The sequence below is a fragment of the Jaculus jaculus genome, chromosome 15 (assembly GCF_020740685.1).
Source record: "Jaculus jaculus isolate mJacJac1 chromosome 15, mJacJac1.mat.Y.cur, whole genome shotgun sequence".
Lineage (NCBI taxonomy): Eukaryota > Metazoa > Chordata > Mammalia > Rodentia > Dipodidae > Jaculus > Jaculus jaculus.
Genome location: NC_059116.1, coordinates 39,530,200 through 39,550,725, shown reverse-complemented (window position 1 = coordinate 39,550,725; position 20,526 = coordinate 39,530,200). Strand labels below are relative to the sequence as shown.

At 43.3% G+C, this 20,526-nt stretch overlaps 1 pseudogene; it reads right to left on the bottom strand.

The window, feature by feature from the left end:
* Window positions 1–1,007: 1,007 nt before the first annotated feature.
* Window positions 1,008–14,088, bottom strand: LOC123455055 (annotated as a pseudogene).
* Window positions 14,089–20,526: the final 6,438 nt, after the last annotated feature.

Here is a 20,526-nt window from a genome sequence, read left to right as displayed (position 1 = left end):
AACAGGACCTAAAATTTGGATTCATAAACTTGTAGAAACCTCCAGAAACCCTGGAGACATGCATCATTCTTACATTTGAAATCCACTTTGTATTATTGTAGCTATTGAGCTGTTTAAGAGTCAAAATGTGGCCGTGGATGGTGGACTGGTGATGAAGATTATCATAGCAGTGGGAATGCATGTGGGTCCAAACTTCAAGGTGAGATGGGAATGCAGATTGAGGGTGCAGTTGTTACTACAACCCATTAGGGCACATCTCTTCATGACTGATTCTTGACATCTCTCTTATGCTGTGAAGTATGTCTCTTCCCAAGGACTCTTGGGAGACAAGTTACCAAAAAACACCACTGACATGACACACACACACACACACACACACACACACACACACACGGCCATTACTATCCCGTGTTAACAAATATGCATGCAAGATGCAAGGATTTCCTTCATGAGAATTTCATATCCACACAAGTTATTTATGATGGTCAGCATTTAAGAACAAATATAGGTAATGAGTTCAATTTAATAATGAATTCATTTCCTCATGGCTGCAATATTTCACTAATGAACATTTTTTGTTGATAAAAATACAAGACCATACCAAGATTTGCAGAATCCAAGCCCTCATATCACATCAAACCATATTCTTCCTCAGAACACACCACTATCTTCATCATCCTATGGGCACCCAGTGAGATTGAGCCCAACTTCAGTTCATGGATAGGTGATGTCCCTGTGTGTAATATTCTTTTTTATAACTCCTTACCAATCACTGTCTTTGTGATTCAAGATTTGACTTATTTAAGTAATTCACGTTAAACCACTTAATATGATACATAACCATCGTTGGGAACAAATGAAACTTATGTGGGGGTGCAGAAACCATATTTGGTTTTAAAAGGGCTATGTTATCTTCAATCTATATTGTAACCTTAGATTCAGATCTAAGGAAAGATATGGATTTAAGAATTGGTTTTATACTTGGCTTTGTGAAGAGAATTCTTATCTCAATGTACTAAAATAATTTAGCACATGGGGACAAAGATGCAGCCCAGTAGCCCACCACTGGAGGCCAAGACTGAAAAGACAGCCACTATGAATTTCCCTTGGCTGCTTTAGTAGACAGGGAGCAAGGTGACCCTGCAGAACACCAGCATGCTGAAGGTCAGGAACTTGGCTTCATTGAAGGTGTCAGGCAGGTTCCTGGCCAAGAAAGCCACAGTGAAGCTCACTATGGCCAGAGATCCCAGGAATCCGAGGAGGTAGTAGAAGGCACTAACTGAGCCCTTGTTGCAGATGATGATGTATCCATGTTCAGAGTATGCATCTGTGTTGATAAAGGGAGCAGAGGGTCCCAGACCACTGAACAGAGATAGGTTGGACCAGGGTGCAGGAAGGAATGATGACATTAGGTGCCACTCATAACATCAGGCCCCTCATCCTTCTTCCTGGAGTGGTGACCTTAAAGGCCAGGACCACAGTAACTGTTTTGGCCAAGACAGTGGAGACAGCCACAGTGAAAGGAGCTCCAAATGTCATCTGCTGCAGGATGCAGGTGGCAGTGTTGGGACATCCAATGAAGAGCAAGGAACAGAGGAAACAGCATATGAGGGAGATGAGCCAGATATACTTGAGGGTGTGGTTATTGGCCTTCACAATGGGAGTGTCTTGGTGCTTCACAAAGACCCCAAAAACAGCAGCTGTTAGAACAGAGAAGACCAGAGCCAGACAGGCCAGAGTCATCCCCAAGTGGTCTTCATAAGGTCACAGATTTCTGCAGGCAGTGGGTTTGCTCTACATTGGCATACTGGTCATCTGGACACTTCACACACTGCTCCATGTCTGAGGCAGAGAGCAAAGACTCATCAGTACAGCTCCAGTTTTCATATGTCACTGATGTCTCACATAAGTGTGTCCAGCATGTTAGAAAACTGTTCCATCTGTGTTGCCATTGACAGCAAGATAAGTGGCTTATCATGAAGACATGACTCAAAATTAATTAATGTGAGGGACTCCTAGGAAATATTATTATTTTCTGTTATCTCACATATATGAAATAGTTTAATTATCATAATACTCCTTTTATGGACACATTTAGAGTCATAATAAAAGTCTTAACTGCTTGATGTGGTGGGGCACACCTTAAATCAGTCACTTGGAAGGGAAAGCTTTGTATATCTCTGAGAATTTGAGGCCATCCTGGTGTTAAAGAGTGATTTCCATGTCTGCCTGGGCTATTCTTGTCACAATAAGACATTGGAAAATAGCTTAAACTAGATAATTTATAAATTTCATATGTAATATATGGAATTGTGCAGACTGTGCATTCCAAGGCTAGTGTGAAAGCTGGTGCATTCTACTCTCTGACTCTAGGTGGAGCTCTGTAATATATTCACAGTAGGGACATTCAAATCTTCCACCTTTATCTCATTAAGTGATAGTAATTCTCTGAATGAAAATGGACACCAGGATATAATTATCACCGAAAGCTGTACACCATCATCTTGGTGCAAATTAATTTTGAGAGGACATGGATAGTATCTATGCATTTTATTAAATTCAACCTGCATAATCCTTTGTTTTGTTAATTTATTCAAGACCTTATTGAGAAAGTAGGATGAGAAAAATCTGTTACAAAGTTCCCAAGGAATAAAGATGACATGTGGTGAAAGAAGGAAGAAGTCATTACTCTTACCTGTAAGATGGAGTTTTTGCTATGACATATGTTAATATTTAATCTTAAATACATTTGTTCATAAGATAAATTTGTAGAATATCTTTGCATATTGAATATGTACAATGATGAACACACCTTTATTTCTTTTGTGTGTGTGCATGTGTGTATGTGGTGCATATGTGTGTGTGCATGTACAAACACATGCATGTGTGTTTTACATGTTTCTTTCTGTGTGTGCATGGACCTGTGTGTGTATGGAATTTGGAGAGTAGAGTTCTGCACTGGGTGGCCTCCTCAATTGCTGTCCACCTTATTCATGAGTTGGGGTACATTACTTTATCTGGAGCTCAACACTTGGACTAGACTAGTTAGACACCAAATTCTAGAGTCCCACTCTTTTCACCTCTCCAAATTTGCTACTGCTCTTGTCTTTTTGTTGGTTCTGGAGATCTGAACTCAGGTTTTCATGTTTTGGTGGCAAATATTTTACAAATATATGCTGCTAACTATGTCCAAAGATAGCTCTGATTCCAGTTATCCAAATGCTCTTTATGTTTCTTAATCATGTTAATTAAATTTATAGACATATGTAAACATTTAGGAAGTATCCTATAATTTTATATAGCATATGTATCTACCAACATTCTCAGTTTGTTTTTCACATAAAAGATGCATATTGAGTAGAAACTAAAAAAAAACAACAACAACAAAAAAAACTCAATAGCCCAGTATTTAGCCACTGCTAAATTATTTAACTAGTCATTCCATTTGGATTGCATATTTAACATGATAGTATCATTTGCATAACTGCAATATTATGAGTTCCTTTATAATAGAGCATCATTTTAACTATTATTTTTCTGTCTTTATCCACTGGTATTAGAAGATTGTTTATATGTGCCCTATTCCCAATTTTGACATTGTATCTACATTAATGCCATCTTCATCATCAAGTCCTACGGAAGAGTTGTTTTAGTTTATTTTAATTTTCATTTACTTATTTGAGAGAGGGAAAGAGGCAGAGAGAGAAAAAGAGAGAGAGAGAATGGGCACACTAGGGCTTCCAGCTACTACAAATGAACTCCAGATGCTTGCGTTACCTTGTGCATCTGACTTACTTGGGTACCGGGTAATCGAACTGAGGTCCTTTGGCTTTGCAGGTAGAGCACCTTTACTGCTAAACCATGTTTCCAGCCCCTCTATAGAAGAGTTTTTAAACATGCTCTGCAGCTTGTTTGAGAAAAACCAGCCACCAAGAATGTTAACCAGTAGTGGATATTGTAATTTTTATGCCTGGCTATCTAGACAAAATCTACCAACTGCTGCAAAAGTGTCATGTTTGTTGTGTGGGGATCAAATTATCTCTGAGTAGATTTCAGGCCAGCGTTGTGGGAGATAATTCGTGTCTGACACTGAAAACTTAATCAAAATCCTCTAACTATGGAGGTCATAATCTCTGGGGTGGGGGCTACTCAGGTTGTCAGGTTAAATAGATATGTATTTATGCTCATATACTAATGCTACTTTCACTTTACTTAGTGAAGCTTCCAGTTTTAGGTTGTGGTGACCACTACAGACACTCAAAACTCATCAAAGTGCTGGGCAGAGACAGGGAAGTATCTAGCACTAAGTAAGGCATTATATCTCACCCTCTAAGGTCAGGGTCAAGGTAAGGTGTTGGGAAAGAAATAATAGCCCAAGGAAGGGGAGGACTGCTTTCAATACTGTCTTTCAGAAACAAAATGGCCATGGTATTTATTACCACACAGTGGCTGACCCTACCTACCCAAGACATATACAAGAGATGTCCAAAGGATGAATAAATGATGACATTAAAACAGGAGAGAGTCTACTTGGGAAGGAAAGGGATTCACCAGAGGGAGGATATGGGAAGAGAAAGGGAAGTAGGGTCTGAAGAGATTTGGATTTTGTAAAGTTGTCTTTGTGTACAAAGGCTGCTTGCAAAAAGCTTAAAACATGTTATGGAATGAAGAGAATTCAGTTAAAATTTTTAGCTCATTATAATTATGTTAATAATTATTTCTGCCTGTAACTCCCCTGGCACATAAGATCAGTTTCCAAAATCCTCTCCCACCATAAAGCTTTATGATTCAAATGCTGGCTTCAGCTCATGTTGTGTGCATATTCACGACAGTTTCTGGTTGGTCCATCTTCAGTTTCCATCTCTCCCTCCCTCCCCTTAGGGAACTAAAAGATAATGGGAAGTCCACCTACCCATGGTCCTACATTACTGGGTGCATGCCAGTGCAAATACATTAATTCTGCACACCTACTCTTTGGCTGGAACCTGCTGGAAATGGGATGGGCGAGGAAGTGGAGGACTCGGGTATGCAGATCACCTTGGGAATACTGAAAATCAATAAAAATAGGTACAATAATACCATGTGTGTAATTAAACTCTGGAGATAAATAATGTTCAGTTCTTAAAATGGTTTACTTGCATGCAGTTACCTGTCTCATTGGAAATCTCATCTTTTGGGAAACTATAACATTCGAAGCAGTAGGATGACTGTCCCTCCTGATGGGATTTCCTGAACCCAGGATAGAACAGCACACTGCACAATGAAGGCAGGATCTGAGGAATTTAGATACGTGTCAGGGAAAGAAATCTAAGATACTGCTATCAAACCAGACAATTTTAGCATATTTGACTATGAAGAACTTATTTTTAGTGCTTGATGATCATAGTAATTTTGTTATGTTGTATACTGTCTTTATAAAATCATATAGAAACAAATTCATGAAAATTACAGTTTTTGTCAAATACTTAAAAATTTTACAGAGTATAGCTATGGAATAAATACATGATGAAGAAACACACATTCCACAAGAGCATAGTTATTAATGTCTAGTGTAAAGCACCACCACAGGACAATCCACCTGTCTACTTCCTTGGCCCACTATGCCATGTCTTCAGATAAATACAACTATGGGGAAAACTCTCCTATTTTCACCTTCAGATCATGGGGGAAATGGCAAATGTTGAGGACATCATACTCACCATTTTCTTGTCCTTTCTGGTTCATATTCACTACATCTCCAATAGGGCTAATAAAATGCATGCTCTTTAGAAAAGCATAAACCTAAAAGATATGCATTATTCCATGATTAGAAAGGCCCACATGCCATGACTGAATGCAGGATGTACGGAATGCCCTTTGCTTTATAGTTCTTCCCTACAATGCACATTCACTGCTGAAAAGCAACTGGTAAAATATATGACATTGCACAGATAATTTAAAAATAAGATTATGGTTTTATAATATTAGTTTGTTCACTGGGGGTGGAGTTACATGTCTTCAAAAACAGCTCTCAAGGGGCTGAGGTAGGAGGATTACTGTGAGTTAGATGCCACCCTCAGCTCACATAGTAAATCTCAGGTCACCTGGGGCTACAGTGAAACCCTCTGTGATAGTTAAGGTGTTGTCAACTTGATCTGTTTAGTAATCCACAGGCTGCTTCTAGGAAGGATCAACTAAAGGAGGAGGTCTTTCTCCCAGCGTGAGCCCTTCCCCCAGAGTGGGCGGTCCCGCTCAGAGAGGGACTTGATATAAGGAAGCTCTGGGTAGAAGAGTTCCCTTTTTTTTTCCTTCCTTCCTTCCACTTGGCTGCCGGAGCTGCTCCCTACCTTCTAGGGTGGATTGAAGACCAGTGCGGACTAAAGACCAACATCAACTGAAGACCCACGTGGATCGAAACCCAGCGGCTCCTCAGGAAGCCTCCAGGCTTTCCAGCTCCTCAGGAGGCCTCCAGGTTTTCTGGCACCATCTGCAGTGCCGGTCGGGACTGCTGAGGCATCTGGCCACGTGGACTGAGCAGCTACCAGGTTCGGTGATTCTCAGGCCTGCAACTGCTATTGGACTACTGTAAGCTAATCCAATAAATTCCCTTTATAAAATAATTCATTCTAGTAATTCTGTTCCTCTAGAGAACCCTGACTAATACAGATTTTGGTACCAGGAGTGGTTCTAGAGAAACAGAATTGTAAGGATGGATTTCTCTAATGGGCTTAGTGCTATCTGGAGTTGGTTCTCCAATTTCAGTGCTACCAAAGGCCCTACTGGTGATAAGGAGAATGCCTGTACTGGAAATAAAGAGGGCACTAATAATCCATGGTGTGAACTTTTTAAAGAACTCCATGACATAGATGTATTTGGTGACCCTGACTCATGTCTTGTGAGGAGCAAGGAATTTAGTGACTCTGTATTTAAAACATTTGAATATTTGTGGAAAAGTAAGACCAATGATGAGGCTGGTTGGTTGCTTTTAACATCTCTAGACAAAGTACTGAGGGAACAGCAGAAGCTCAAAAAGGAAAATTCCAAGCTTAAGACCCACATACATGATCTCAAGGTTTCTAAAGGTGCCCTGGAGGAGAGTCTCCTCTCTAGCCAGAACAGGGTTCAAATTGCAGAAAACCAAACCCAAGCTCTCATTGTGAGATTAGCTAACTTGCAACGTAAGCTTAAATCCCAGCCTCACCAACTATCAGAAGTTAAAGTTAAAGTGAGGGCACTGATTGGAAAAGAGTGGGATCCTGTGACTTGGGATGGTGATGTGTGGGAAGACCCTGAAGAACCTGGGGACATTGAAGTGTTAGATTCTGAAGATGTTTTGGATGAAAACATGACCTGCCCTCCCTTAGCACCAGTTGTATCCCCATCCCCACATCCTCCCCACACCTTGCCTGGGGGAATTCATCCCTTTTTGTCTGAGGAATCAGCAGAAAATGCTGGTGATTCTCAGTTCCCACCCATCTTTGCCTCTAGGCCTATAACCAGACAAAAGGCTAGGCAGGCTCCTAAAGGTGAGATAGAAAGTGTGACACAGGAGGAGGTGAGGTACACTCCTAAAGAACTTCAGGAGTTTTCTAACTTGTACAGGCAGAAGCATGGGGAATATGTGTGGGAATGGATTTTAAGGGTGTGGGATGATGGAGGAAGGAACATAAGATTAGATCAGGCTGAATTTACTGAAATGGGCCCATTGAGCAGAGATTTTAGATTTAATAATGCAGCTCGTGCAGTTGGAAGGGGTGCCAAGAGTTTATTTGATTGGTTGACTGAAGTATGGCTCCAAAGATGGCCTACTGTGAATGAGCTTGAGCTGCCTGATATCCCTTGGCTTAATGTCGATGAAGGGATTAAAAAGCTCAGAGAACTTGGAATGCTGGAGTGGATTTGCCATGTAAACTCATCTTTGCCCCCACAATGGGAGCGACCAGAAGATGTGCCCTTCACTAAGACCATAAGAAACAGATTTGTGATGGGAGTGCCAGCATACTTAAAGTCCTCTATCATTGCTCTTTTATGTAAAGAAGACCTCACAGTGGGAGCTGCAGTTGCTGCATTAGGTGATTTAGATGCAATGGGCATAACTGGATCTCGGGGTAACAAGGGCCAAGTGGCAGCGCTGAATCACCAAAGGCGGGGTGAACGTGTTTTTCATAATAGACAGCATAGGCAAAATTATGCACATAAAGGTATGACTCGTATGGACCTTTGGCGTTGGCTGATTAATCATGGTGTTCCCAGAAGTCAAATAGATAAGAAGCCTACTGAGTTTCTTCTTGATCTGTATAAGCAGAAAAGTTCCACAGCAAGGGGACATAAAGCCACTTTGAATTATAGCAACAGAGAATCAAGGCCTCTTAATCAGTTTCCAGACTTGAGCCAGTTTACAGATCCTGAGCCCCTTGATTGAAGGGTTGGCCGGGTTCCCTCGGGGAAGGACCCCCCTACAATTGCCAAAAGTTTCAATATTAAACTTACACCTATCCTTCCTCAGAGGGACCAGAGGCCTTTTGCTAGGGTAACTGTACACTGGGGGAAAGGAAATAATCAGACCTTTCGGGGCTTACTGGACACTGGCTCTGAATTGACATTGATTCCAGGAGACCCCAAAAAGCACCATGGCCCTTCAGTTAAGGTAGGTGCTTACGGCGGTCAGGTGATCAATGGAGTTTTGGCGAATGTTAGACTGACAGTGGGTCCACTGGGTCCCCGAACGCATCCTGTGGTTATTTCCCCTGTCCCAGAATGCATAATTGGGATAGATATACTTAGCAGTTGGCAGAACCCCCACATTGGTTCCCTGACTTGTGGAGTAAGGGCTATTATGGTTGGAAAGGCCAAATGGAAGCCATTGAGGCTCCCACCACCAGGGAAAATAGTGAATCAAAAACAATATCGCATCCCTGGAGGGATTTCGGAAATTAGTGCCACTATAAAGGACTTGAAGGATGCAGGGGTGGTGGTTCCCACCATATCTCCCTTTAAGTCTCCTATTTGGCCTGTTCAGAAGACAGATGTATCCTGGAGAATGACAGTGGATTATCAGAAACTTAATCAGGTGGTGACTCCAATTGCAGCTGCTGTACCAGATGTGGTTTCTTTACTTGAGCAGATTAACACATCTCCTGGTACCTGGTATGCAGCTATTGATCTTGCAAATGCTTTCTTCTCCATACCTGTCCATAAGGACCACCAGAAGCAATTTGCCTTCAGCTGGCAAGGTCAGCAGTACACCTTTACTGTTTTACCTCAAGGTTATATTAACTCTCCAGCCCTGTGTCATAGCTTAGTTCGCAGGGACCTTGATTGCCTGTCCCTTCCACAGGGTGTCACATTGGTCCATTATATTGATGACATAATGCTAATTGGATCAAATGAGCAGGAGGTGGCAACCACTCTGGAGTTGCTGGTACAGCATATGCGCATCAGGGGATGGGAAATAAATCCATCCAAAATTCAAGGACCTTCCACCTCAGTGAAATTTCTAGGAGTTCAGTGGTGTGGGGCATGCAGGGATATTCCTTCTAAGGTGAAGGACAAGTTGTTGCATTTGGCCCCTCCTACCACTAAGAAAGAAGCACAACGTCTAGTGGGCCTATTTGGATTTTGGAGACAGCACATTCCTCACTTGGGTGTCTTACTCCGTCCCATATACCAAGTGACTCGGAAAGCTTCTAGTTTTCATTGGGGCCCAGAACAAGAGAAGGCTCTTCAACAGGTGCAGGCTGCTGTGCAGGCTGCTCTACCCCTTGGGCCATATGATCTAGCAGACCCGATGGTACTTGAGGTTTCAGTGGCAGACAGGGATGCTGTTTGGAGCCTTTGGCAGGCCCCCATAGGTGAATCACAGCGGAGGCCCTTGGGATTTTGGAGCAAGGCCCTGCCATCATCTGTAGACAATTATTCTCCCTTTGAGAGACAGCTCTTGGCCTGCTATTGGGCCTTAGTGGAAACTGAACGTTTGACAATGGGCCATCAAGTTACTATGTGACCCGAGCTGCCCATTATGAGCTGGGTGTTGTCTGACCCAGCAGGCCATAAAAGTTGGACGTGCACAGCAGCAGTCCATCATCAAGTGGAAGTGGTATATACGTGATCGGGCTCGAGCAGGCCCTGAAGGTATGAGTAAGTTACATGAGGAAGTTGCCCAAATGCCTATGGTTGCTACTCCTGTTGCAATGCCTTCTGTCCCCAAGCATGCACCTATGGCATCATGGGACGTGCCCTATGATCAACTGACTGAGGAGGAGAGATCTAGGGAATGGTTTACAGATGGTTCAGCACGTTATGTCGGCACTGCCCAGAAGTGGACAGCTGCAGCATTACAGCCCCTTTCTGGGACAACTCTGAAGGACTGTGGTGAAGGGAAGTCTTCACAATGGGCAGAACTTCGGGCAGTGCATATGGTTGTGCATTTTGCTTGGAAGAAAAAATGGCCAGATGTGCGGTTATACACTGACTCATGGGCTGTGGCCAATGGTTTGGCTGGATGGTCTGGGACTTGGAAGGAGCACAGTTGGAAAATTGGTGAAAAGGACATTTGGGGAAGGTGTATGTGGATAGACCTCTCTGAATGGGCAAAGGATATAAGGATACTTGTGTCCCATGTCAGTGCTCATCAGAAGGTGACCTCACTGGAGGATGACTTTAATAATCAAGTAGACAAGCTGACCCATTCTGTGGATAGTGGTCAACCTCCTTCCTCAGCCACCCCTGTCATTGCCCAATGGGCCCATGAACAAAGTGACCATGGTGGCAGAGATGCAGGCTATGCATGGGCCCAACAACATGGACTTCCACTAACTAAGGCTGACCTGGCTACGGCTACTGCTGAGTGCCAAATTTGCCAACAGCAGAGGCCGACTCTGAGCCCCCGATATGGTAGTATTCCTCGGGGTGACCAGCCAGCAACCTGGTGGCAGGTTGACTACATTGGACCTCTTCCATCATGGAAAGGGCAGCGTTTTGTCCTTACTGGAATAGACACTTATTCTGGGTATGCATTTGCCTTTCCTGCACGTAGCGCTTCTGCCAAAACTACCATCCGTGGGCTTACAGAATGCCTTATCCACCGTCATGGCATTCCACACAGCATTGCTTCTGACCAAGGAACTCACTTCACCGCCAAGGAAGTACGGCAGTGGGCTCATGATCATGGAATTCACTGGTCTTACCATGTGCCCCACCATCCTGAAGCAGCTGGCTTGATAGAACGGTGGAACAGCCTTTTGAAGAAACAGCTACAGCGCCAACTGGGTGGCAACAGCTTGGAGGGCTGGGGGAGTGTCCTCCAGCAGGCTGTATATGCTCTGAATCAGCGTCCTATATATGGTACTGTTTCTCCTATAGCCCGGATTCACGGGTCCAGGAATCAAGGGGTGGAAATGGGAATGGTCCCACTTGCCATCACCCCAAGTGACCCATTAGCTAGATTTTTGCTTCCTGTTCCCGCAACCTTACGCTCTGCTGGACTACAAGTCTTGGTCCCAGAGGGGGGAGTGCTTTTGCCAGGAGACACAAAGAACATTCTATTGAACTGGAAGCTAAGACTTCCCCCTGGTCACTTTGGGCTCCTAATGCCCTTGAGTGAACAGGCTGAGAAAGGAGTTACAGTGATTGCAGGGGTGATTGATCCAGATTACCAGGGGGAAATTGGGCTGCTCCTCCACAATGGCGGTAAGGAAGAGTATGCCTGGAGTGCAGGAGATCCTTTAGGGCGTCTGTTAGTGTTACCATGTCCTGTTGTCAAAGTCAATGGACGACTGCAACAACCCAATAGAAGTGTGTGATAAATGGCCCAGATCCTTCAGGAATGAAGGTATGGGTTACACCTCCAGGTAAAGAACCAAGACCTGCTGAGGTGCTTGCTGAAGGTGGAGGGAATACAGAATGGGTAGTAGAAGAAGGCAGTTACAAATATCAGCTAAGGCCACGTGATCAGTTACAGAAACGAGGACTGTGATTGCAATGTTTCTGTCCTGCCTTGATAACAGAGTGTTATATCTACACCAATATTAAGATTGTATCATTAGCTAAACTGTTGAATTTATATTAGACCCATTGTATTAGAGACTAAGCTTGTGTTGGGGGGAAGATTTTGCGGTTCTGGTTGTACGTGTGATAGTTATGTGATGTTAGGTGGAATTATGAGCTTATTACTGTTTTAATTTGGAAATTATGTATGATGTAAGGAGACATGATTTGATGCCAAGTTGACAAGGTGTGGACTTGTGATAGTTAAGGTGTTGTCAACTTGATCTGTTTAGTAATCCACAGGCTGCTTCTAGGAAGGATCAACTAAAGGAGGAGGTCTTTCTCCCAGCGTGAGCCCTTCCCCCAGAGTGGGCGGTCCCGCTCAGAGAGGGACTTGATATAAGGAAGCTCTGGGTAGAAGAGTTCCCTTTTTTTTTCCTTCCTTCCTTCCACTTGGCTGCCGGAGCTGCTCCCTACCTTCTAGGGTGGATTGAAGACCAGTGCGGACTAACGACCAACATCAACTGAAGACCCACGTGGATCGAAACCCAGCGGCTCCTCAGGAAGCCTCCAGGCTTTCCAGCTCCTCAGGAGGCCTCCAGGTTTTCTGGCACCATCTGCAGTGCCAGTCGGGACTGCTGAGGCATCTGGCCACGTGGACTGAGCAGCTACCAGGTTCGGTGATTCTCAGGCCTGCAACTGCTATTGGACTACTGTAAGCTAATCCAATAAATTCCCTTTATAAAATAATTTATTCTAGTAATTCTGTTCCTCTAGAGAACCCTGACTAATACACCCTCCCTTTAAAAACCAAAGAAAAAAGTAAAAATAGTACTAATTTGTCTTACAAAAACTGAAAAAATGTTACTAATGAAATAATAAGTAACTATGCACTGTGATAAATACCAATACCAATGTCCTCTCTGGTTGCTTTTAGAGCATTGAACATGAAAATGAGATTGGGAACACCTTTAGGTTTGGAAGAACTATGTTATGCTGTTTATGGAAACTCCCAGATTCCTGAAAGCAGTTTTAGAGGCAGGCATGGTAGTGTACACCTTTAGTCCCAGTGAGAGAGTCAGGCAGCTCTGTTAGGAAGCTAGGGTAACTGGGCTCCTGAAAGTAAGAAGCAGGAATGTCTTTGGGCCTATCCTTGCAGTCTCCACTTTGCTAGAGATGATGATCTGACATCACAACTTTCCCCTAGATCTGTTTTTCCACATACAACTAGGACCCCTTCTGGGGGGGGGGGTCTCTCCTGGGATTTAAATCTCATCCTAACATTGTGGTTGGTCAAGAAATTGGTGTCATGGCTAGTCTCTTCCTGAGATAGTCATTAGCCCAGACCAGTCATTGACTCTGGATCACCTGAGACAGAAGGTAGGGCCCACCGCTATAAGGATATAAACAGATGTATGCGAGGGTACAAGCCTTTTTTTTTTTTTTTCTTCTTGGTCTATTCATCACTTGTGTTGAATTTCTCCTTGGGTTGGCCTGGCTGGGCTGAGCTGAGAGGAGAACCCCTAACCTGAACATTCCACATGGGCTCTTTACCCCCTCCTTCTCTCCACATGGTAAGAGCTCTTTGTACTTTCTTTTCTGTCCTCTATGGTTTTTTCAGGCCCATCATGTGGGCTCTAAAGCTTTTGACTGTATTCTCAGTAGCCTCATATGTTTGTGACATGGCCTCATACCTAATCCCCAACTGGAGGGGCCTTTGGAATGTTGAGCCTTGCTAGACGAGGTGTGTCACAGGGTCAGACCTTGAAGTTTATTAGTCCAGACCTACTGGGTGTTCACTTACGAGCTAGCTCACTCTCACTGCTCCCTCCCTGCTGCTGATGAAGGAAGATGTGAGCTGATTGCCTGCTGTGCCATGCTTTCCCCACTATGGTGAAACGTCCTCTTGACGCTGTAGGCCAAAGTAAGGCCTGTTCTCCCATAAGCTGTTTATAGTCAGGCATTTTGTCTTAGCAATGAGAAAGCGACTGCAACAGTATCATCTTCTGGAATGTAATTACCTTCTCATATCTTACGTGGTTTGGGAATGCCACCAGTGAAGATGACAGTCATGACATCCTGGGTGGAAGCAAGGGCTCCAGTGCAAATTGGACTCACGTTCATGTTTCATTCTGCATTGTTTCCATTGCAACTGTCTACCGCCTCTGTAGGTGACTTAGTTTACATGTTACAGATAAATTAATGTGGCAGAGGGAATGTCTAAGCAGTACAGTATCCAGGATGTCGTATGGCTACTGCTGGCTGCATTTATCCAGGTCTAGGGTGAGAATTGAGAATAAAATGCAAAACATAAATAACTGGAGCTATGTGAAGTCTGCTCAGAAAAGAAACAACCTGAAGTTGTGGACAAGGAGACTGTCTTGTTAAAATTTTAGAACAATAACAAAGAAGCCAAGTATTTTTCTACCATCATAGCAGGAACAATGACCTGAAGCCCTTTTCCATAGTGGCTTGACCCCTCTCCTCAAAGCGTTCAGGTTGTAAAGTGTCAGCTCATTTGAAAAATGTTTCATTTAGAAGAGAATGTTTCTGGTGTGCCTGTGCCAATAGGAACAGATAAGAAAGTGTCTTCTCAAGTTCAGTCATTCAGGCATTCTGAGACTGCTGCATCCATGGTCAAAAGGAGTCCAGCTCCTGTTTAAGTTGATGAGAGACTTCAGCACATGTTTCTGGATTCACATACATTCAGAATGCAAGCATTTCAGAGTCAAGGAGGCTTTCCCAAAACATTTTAATAGCTTAGACTTTCATTTTCAATTTTTCTATAACTTTTAAATTTCCTCCTTCACTGACACAAGTCACACAGAGCATGCTGTTTAGTATCCAAGTATTAGAATGCATTCAGAGCTTGTTTTTAGTTTCCATTTCTTTGTTTTTTTTTTTCTCTTTTTTTTTGAGATAGAGAGAGAGAGAGAATTGGCATAACAAGCCCTCAGCTACTACAATTGAACTCCAGACACTTGTACCACTTAGTGAGCAAGTGTGACCTTGCATTTACCTCACCTTTGTGCATCTGGCTTGCATGGGATCTGGAGAGTTGAACATGGGTCCTTAGGCTTCTCAGGGAAACACTTTAACCACTAAGCTGTCTCTCCATTCTAGTTTTCATTTCTCTAGAAGGCTGGCTGCCAGGATCCAGCGATGGCTCAGTAGTTAAGTTGTGTACCTGAAAATCCTAACCATCTGGGTTTTATTCCCCGGTACCAATGTAAATCCAGATGCACAGGGTAGTAAATGCATGTGGAGTCCATGCAGTGACTAGAGTCCCTGATGTTCTCTCTTTCTCTTTCTATCATTGAAAATAAATAAATAAGTAACATATTGGATTTCCTTTTTATCTTCAATTGTCTCTCGCAATAAGCTGTTTTTTTTCTTTTTTTGGAAACAAGGGATAGCTGGTTCTTATAGTTTAATCTAGTCATCTATTTCACATCTTTTCATTGGTGATTGACATTGATGCTTAAGATTATTATTTTGAGAGGGATGGTAATTTCTATAATTTTTGCTATTTTTCTGGTTTACTTGATTATTGTTTGCTCTTTTTGTTCCCCTCTTCTACAGAGAGTATGTCATTCATTATAAGGAAGTTTCCAGAATAAAAGGGATGGTTTTCTAGGGAGATGATGCAATAGATAAAACACTTACGGAAAAATGTAAATACCTAGGCTGATATCTTCAGAACCCACGTAAAAGCATACTCAGTGCACAAGCATTTGAAGTCCTGGTGTACCTATAGAAAAATGGGAGGTGGAGAAAAATTGTCAGTAATCCTGTGGCATAATATTCATGTGTGAGGAAATCCTGTCGGGGTCCAAGGATGACATAATATTCAAGAGTGGGAAGTTCATCTCCCCTTTCAGACTTCTGACTAGGGAAGTGGGGAGATGCCCTCCTGAAACTGTAGCCAGGTGGCTCTAGGAAAACGCACAAGTTTCACAGCCCAGTCTAGAAACCCAGGGCAAGACTGAAGTGATTATACCCTGAGAGCTGGCCTGCAGAGGTCCTCTACCTACAGAGGAAATTAGTCATGTATGATAGCATCAAATATAGCCCAAGCTGGCCTCAAACTTGCTACATATTTGAGCATCATCTTACAGTCCTAATACTTCTGTTTCTACCTCCCAAGTACTGGGAGGACAGACATGCATGACTTCGCCAGGTTTGAGAGTCACTGATCATGGAACCCAAGGTTTCTGCATGCTAGGAAAAGACTCTGCCCACTGACACACAGTCCCAGTCATAAAGGGGAGGGACTTTTTCATCAGATCTAAGAAGTGTTCCACACAGTGGATAATGGGTCTGAGTCATAGCCTGGAGTGAAAGCTACTAGTTCCCCAGAAGTAGGATGAGCAATGGCATGGGGTTAAAGATTCCAGAGTGTAAGGAATTCCATCATCATTCAATCAGCATTCCATAATGTATATGAAAGGGAAACAAATTGCAACCCCTCCTTGATGGGGGTGTGAGTAGCTAGCATCAGGGGAAAGTTAGCTGACAGCTGGAAGAAATACCTGAAGATAGAAAAGCAGAGTAAAACAAGTCCAGAGTGAGCCACAACCACATACTCTGGTCGCAGGGAAAATGAAATAGAGAATTGAGAAACCACAGAGTCCTGCTCTATCAGAAGATGTGACCCCAAAAGCTACAGAAGAAAGCAGTACAGATACCAGATCTATCCCATCCTAGCAAATGAATCCTTCAGAGGAAAACACGACCTCAGTCCTCTTTATCTCTCCCTCTCTCTCTCTTGCTCCTTTTCTTTTTTTCCCTGAGGTAGGGTCTCACTCTAGCCAAGGCTGACCATAAATTCACTTTTAGTCTCAGGCTGGCTCGAACTCACAGGGATCTTCCTATCTCAGCCTCCTGAGTGCTGGGAGTGTGCATGCACTACCACACCCCGCTTTTATCTCATTTATTAAATTTTCATATATTCATTTGAGAAAGAGAGAGAGAAAGAATGGGCATAGTAGGTCCTCCAGTCACTGCAAATGCATTCCAGAAACATGTGCCACCTTGAGCATATGGCTAATGTGGATCCTGAGGAATCAAACCTGGGTCCTTTGACATTGCAGGCAAGTACCTAAACCACTAAGCAATCCCTCCAGGCCCTTTATTTCTATTTTATTTTCTATGTTTATTCCTTTCTCTGTTGTACTTATTTAACTTTTTCCTCCTGTCTGGTTATAGGGCCATTGTAAAGATCACTTGAGACTGGTTAAATCTTAATTTTGACTTGTGCACAGTGAGGTGTTCTGTACTGAAAATAAACTACAGACATATGTGGCTCAAAGTGGGCAATGGGAAATCTAACCTGCATCCTCAAGGTTTGGAGGCTAGGGCCTTTAAGCCTAGCAATCTCCCACACTGCCTCCCTTCATATTTCTACATCACTTCTTATTTGATATCCAAGTTTTGGGCACATCAAAACACCATCATGAGATAGGAGAGGGAAACAAATTCCAGCCTCTCCATGAAGAGTTATAGACTGTTTATGATTGCCGGGTGGGGGTCAGGATCTTCAGTGATGGAGTGAGTAGCAAGTCACCCATGCTCCAGTAAATAACCCTCAACCCATGCTCATGCAAACAACATTAAGGAAACTGAATGGGTCACAATAATACACTTGAAAGTAGCAAGGGACTAGCTAGGGAAAAGGGTTTGTGGGGCAGGAGACATATAAAGCATATTGGGGTGAGTACAATGAAAATGTGTTATATGAAATTGTGAAAATTTAACCATTGAATAAAAGCATATCCAATTTTCTGGACCATTTTAGTCACCCTGCTCTTGTTCTCCTCAGCTTTGTCTTCCTCTGCTCTCCTTCTCCCAAGGTTGTCTTTCTGTGACAGTTTCTCCCACAGAGCGAAAGTTGGCCTATTGTCCCCCTGCTGCAGCCTCACAGGTGCTGCGACTGTAGTAACTTTACATGGGTATGTATGTATAGTATGCTTGCATGGCGTATGCATGTTCAGGTGCATGGGGTACACACATGTGTACACATATACTTGGGTATATGTAGAGGCCATAGTTCAACATCATATGTTTTTTCTCAATCAATCCCTACTTAGTTTTTGAGACAGGGTCTTTCACTGAACCTAGAGCTCACTGATTCAGCTAGATAAGAGAAGACAGCAAGTCTCAGGGATCTTCCTGTCTCCACCTCCATGGCCCTGGAATACAGGCATGTACCAGCACACCTGCTTTTTACCTGAGTGCGGGTGCACTGAATTCAGATAGTCAAGATTATAAGGCAAGTCCTGTACTGGCTGGGCCGTCCCAGGAGTGGTTTAGGTTGTGTCATAGCATTTTTTTAAATTTAATTTATTTTTTCATTTTTGTAGTCAGTGAATACATTCAAGTTGGTACCATTGCTAGCCTCCTCCCTATCCTCCCTGCTTCACAGGGACACTCTTTTGGGGGGTATATGGGTCATGCATTGTGGATTTAGCCTTTTGTTTCTGGTAGGAGGAAATGTCTCTGTGTGTCATGACCCAACATGTGACTCTGACATTCTTTTGGCCCACTCTTCCACAAATTTCCCTGAGCAATGTTGGGTTCATATTAGGTCTGCTTCCCTGTTGAGATCTTGGGTTTCTCTGTGTCTCTGGATATCTGGTTTGGTAGGGTTGATTGTTATCTGTGCCTATCTCCTTCACCTTTGTGCTGGTTTCCAGTTTGCCAAGAAAACAACATTCTTGCATGTTTCCCCAATTTTTCTTAGTTTCACCTGAGGCCCTTTTGAGGTATGGTAAGGTGGTGCTCTCCTTTGGATCTGTGTCTATTTGAAAAAGAGAAGCAGATTCTCCAACGGAGAGTAAAGTTAGCACCAAGTGCATGTGTTAACCATTGTTTTTTAGTGATAGTTTAGTGGAGAGCAGGCTCAATTTTAGATATGGTTCTGACTTGTTTCCAGGCTCCAGCTATGGGTTCTGTTCCACTGAGCAGAGCAGTTGGTTTCCCACCATGGCTATGAAGCTCTATTGCACCTGTATGAGCATCACTTCAGGTTGTTTGCTGCTAAGTAAGTTAGATCATGCATTGCTCGGGCAGATATTGGTCTTTATTCTCCAGTCACTCATGTAGCACCTTCCACCACCAGATATGCTAAGTGTCTGGGGACTGACTCCCTTCCAGCTTCCAGTAATGTCACTCCATGCTACATACCAACAGTGCATGGTGCCTTCAGCAATAGGGTCTTACCACTAACCTATGGGGGTCATCAAGCGCTCTAACATAAATCAGTCTTCATTTGGGAAACCTAAGAGTTCTCTGTGATCAAAAGCTCATTGTGAATGATACCACATTCTGGTACTGGAAGTTACAGGTCAGTGGCCAAGAAGAGAAGGAAGAACCAGATAAATGATATAATAGAGATAGAGGGAGGAGAGAGAAGAGGAAACTATGTGGACCTCACAGCATTTTAACTCCCTCATTCTACTGTTAGCTAGGGATGGCTGTGTCCTCCCTTCCTTATTGACCCCATTCTACCTACTATCCTCTCTTCTATTTTTTTCTACTGCTTGACTTAATCTGCATATCTTGTTTCCATCCTCACTCTTAGTAGCTAATATCTAAATGCACAGCATTCTATCCTTCTCCAAAATCTGTTGATGCTGAGGGTTGACGACTTAACTGGTTATTCTTGTATATTCACAGCAGACCTGACCCTGTGCAAAGCCAATCCTCTCCTGGCAAACCCTCATCACTAGAAGCTATTATGATAACCACAGAGTCACACTGGACACCAGGAGCAGAATTGAGTGGGAGACCCTGCAAGCCACACAATCCACCACCTGAACAAGAAACACACTCTTGTGGCACACAGCCTCTGTGGACAACCAACTGCCCTCCATTTGGACATGCGGCCTGCTCAGTGGGAGAGGTGTCTTAACTGCTCCTGGGAAGCAAGTCAGAGTGCCATGGGCAGGAAGTTCACAACATCCAGAGAGAAGACACCATTGTTATCTAGACATCTTGACTGAGTGTCCTCATGGGAATTTCTCCCCAAATTATATGCCTAGCCCTCTTTACCAGAGCAGTTCTCACCCTTACTTAGAATATTTGCTTAATTTTACAGATTGCAGAGAATACTGGGAAGATCCAACATCCACCTATTTGACCAGAAAAGACAAGCAAGTGTTCACCATGATTTGGGCCACCTATACCACAGTCACCAGGACCCAGAAAAACCTGCAGAGGAAGCGGTTACATGATTATTGCTCCCAATACTAGACTGAGAACTGCCTCCAGGGGAATAGCAACAAACATGTTGGAGAACTGAAATGCTTCACAAAGCCATGAGAATCCTCAGGAAGTTCACAAGCCATCTAGCCTGGCATATGCCTCAAAGATGGTGAAAGGTGAGAACCAACCCTCAAAGTTGATCTCTGACCTCCACACCTGTTTTCTGCATGCATGTACCTATGCTCACACACACACAAATCCACAAGCACACACTTACACACATCATACACATAAAGCTTTTGAAAAGGAAATTTTTGTTCCTATTCACTTTCCCTGTGGTTCTCTATTATTTCTTTA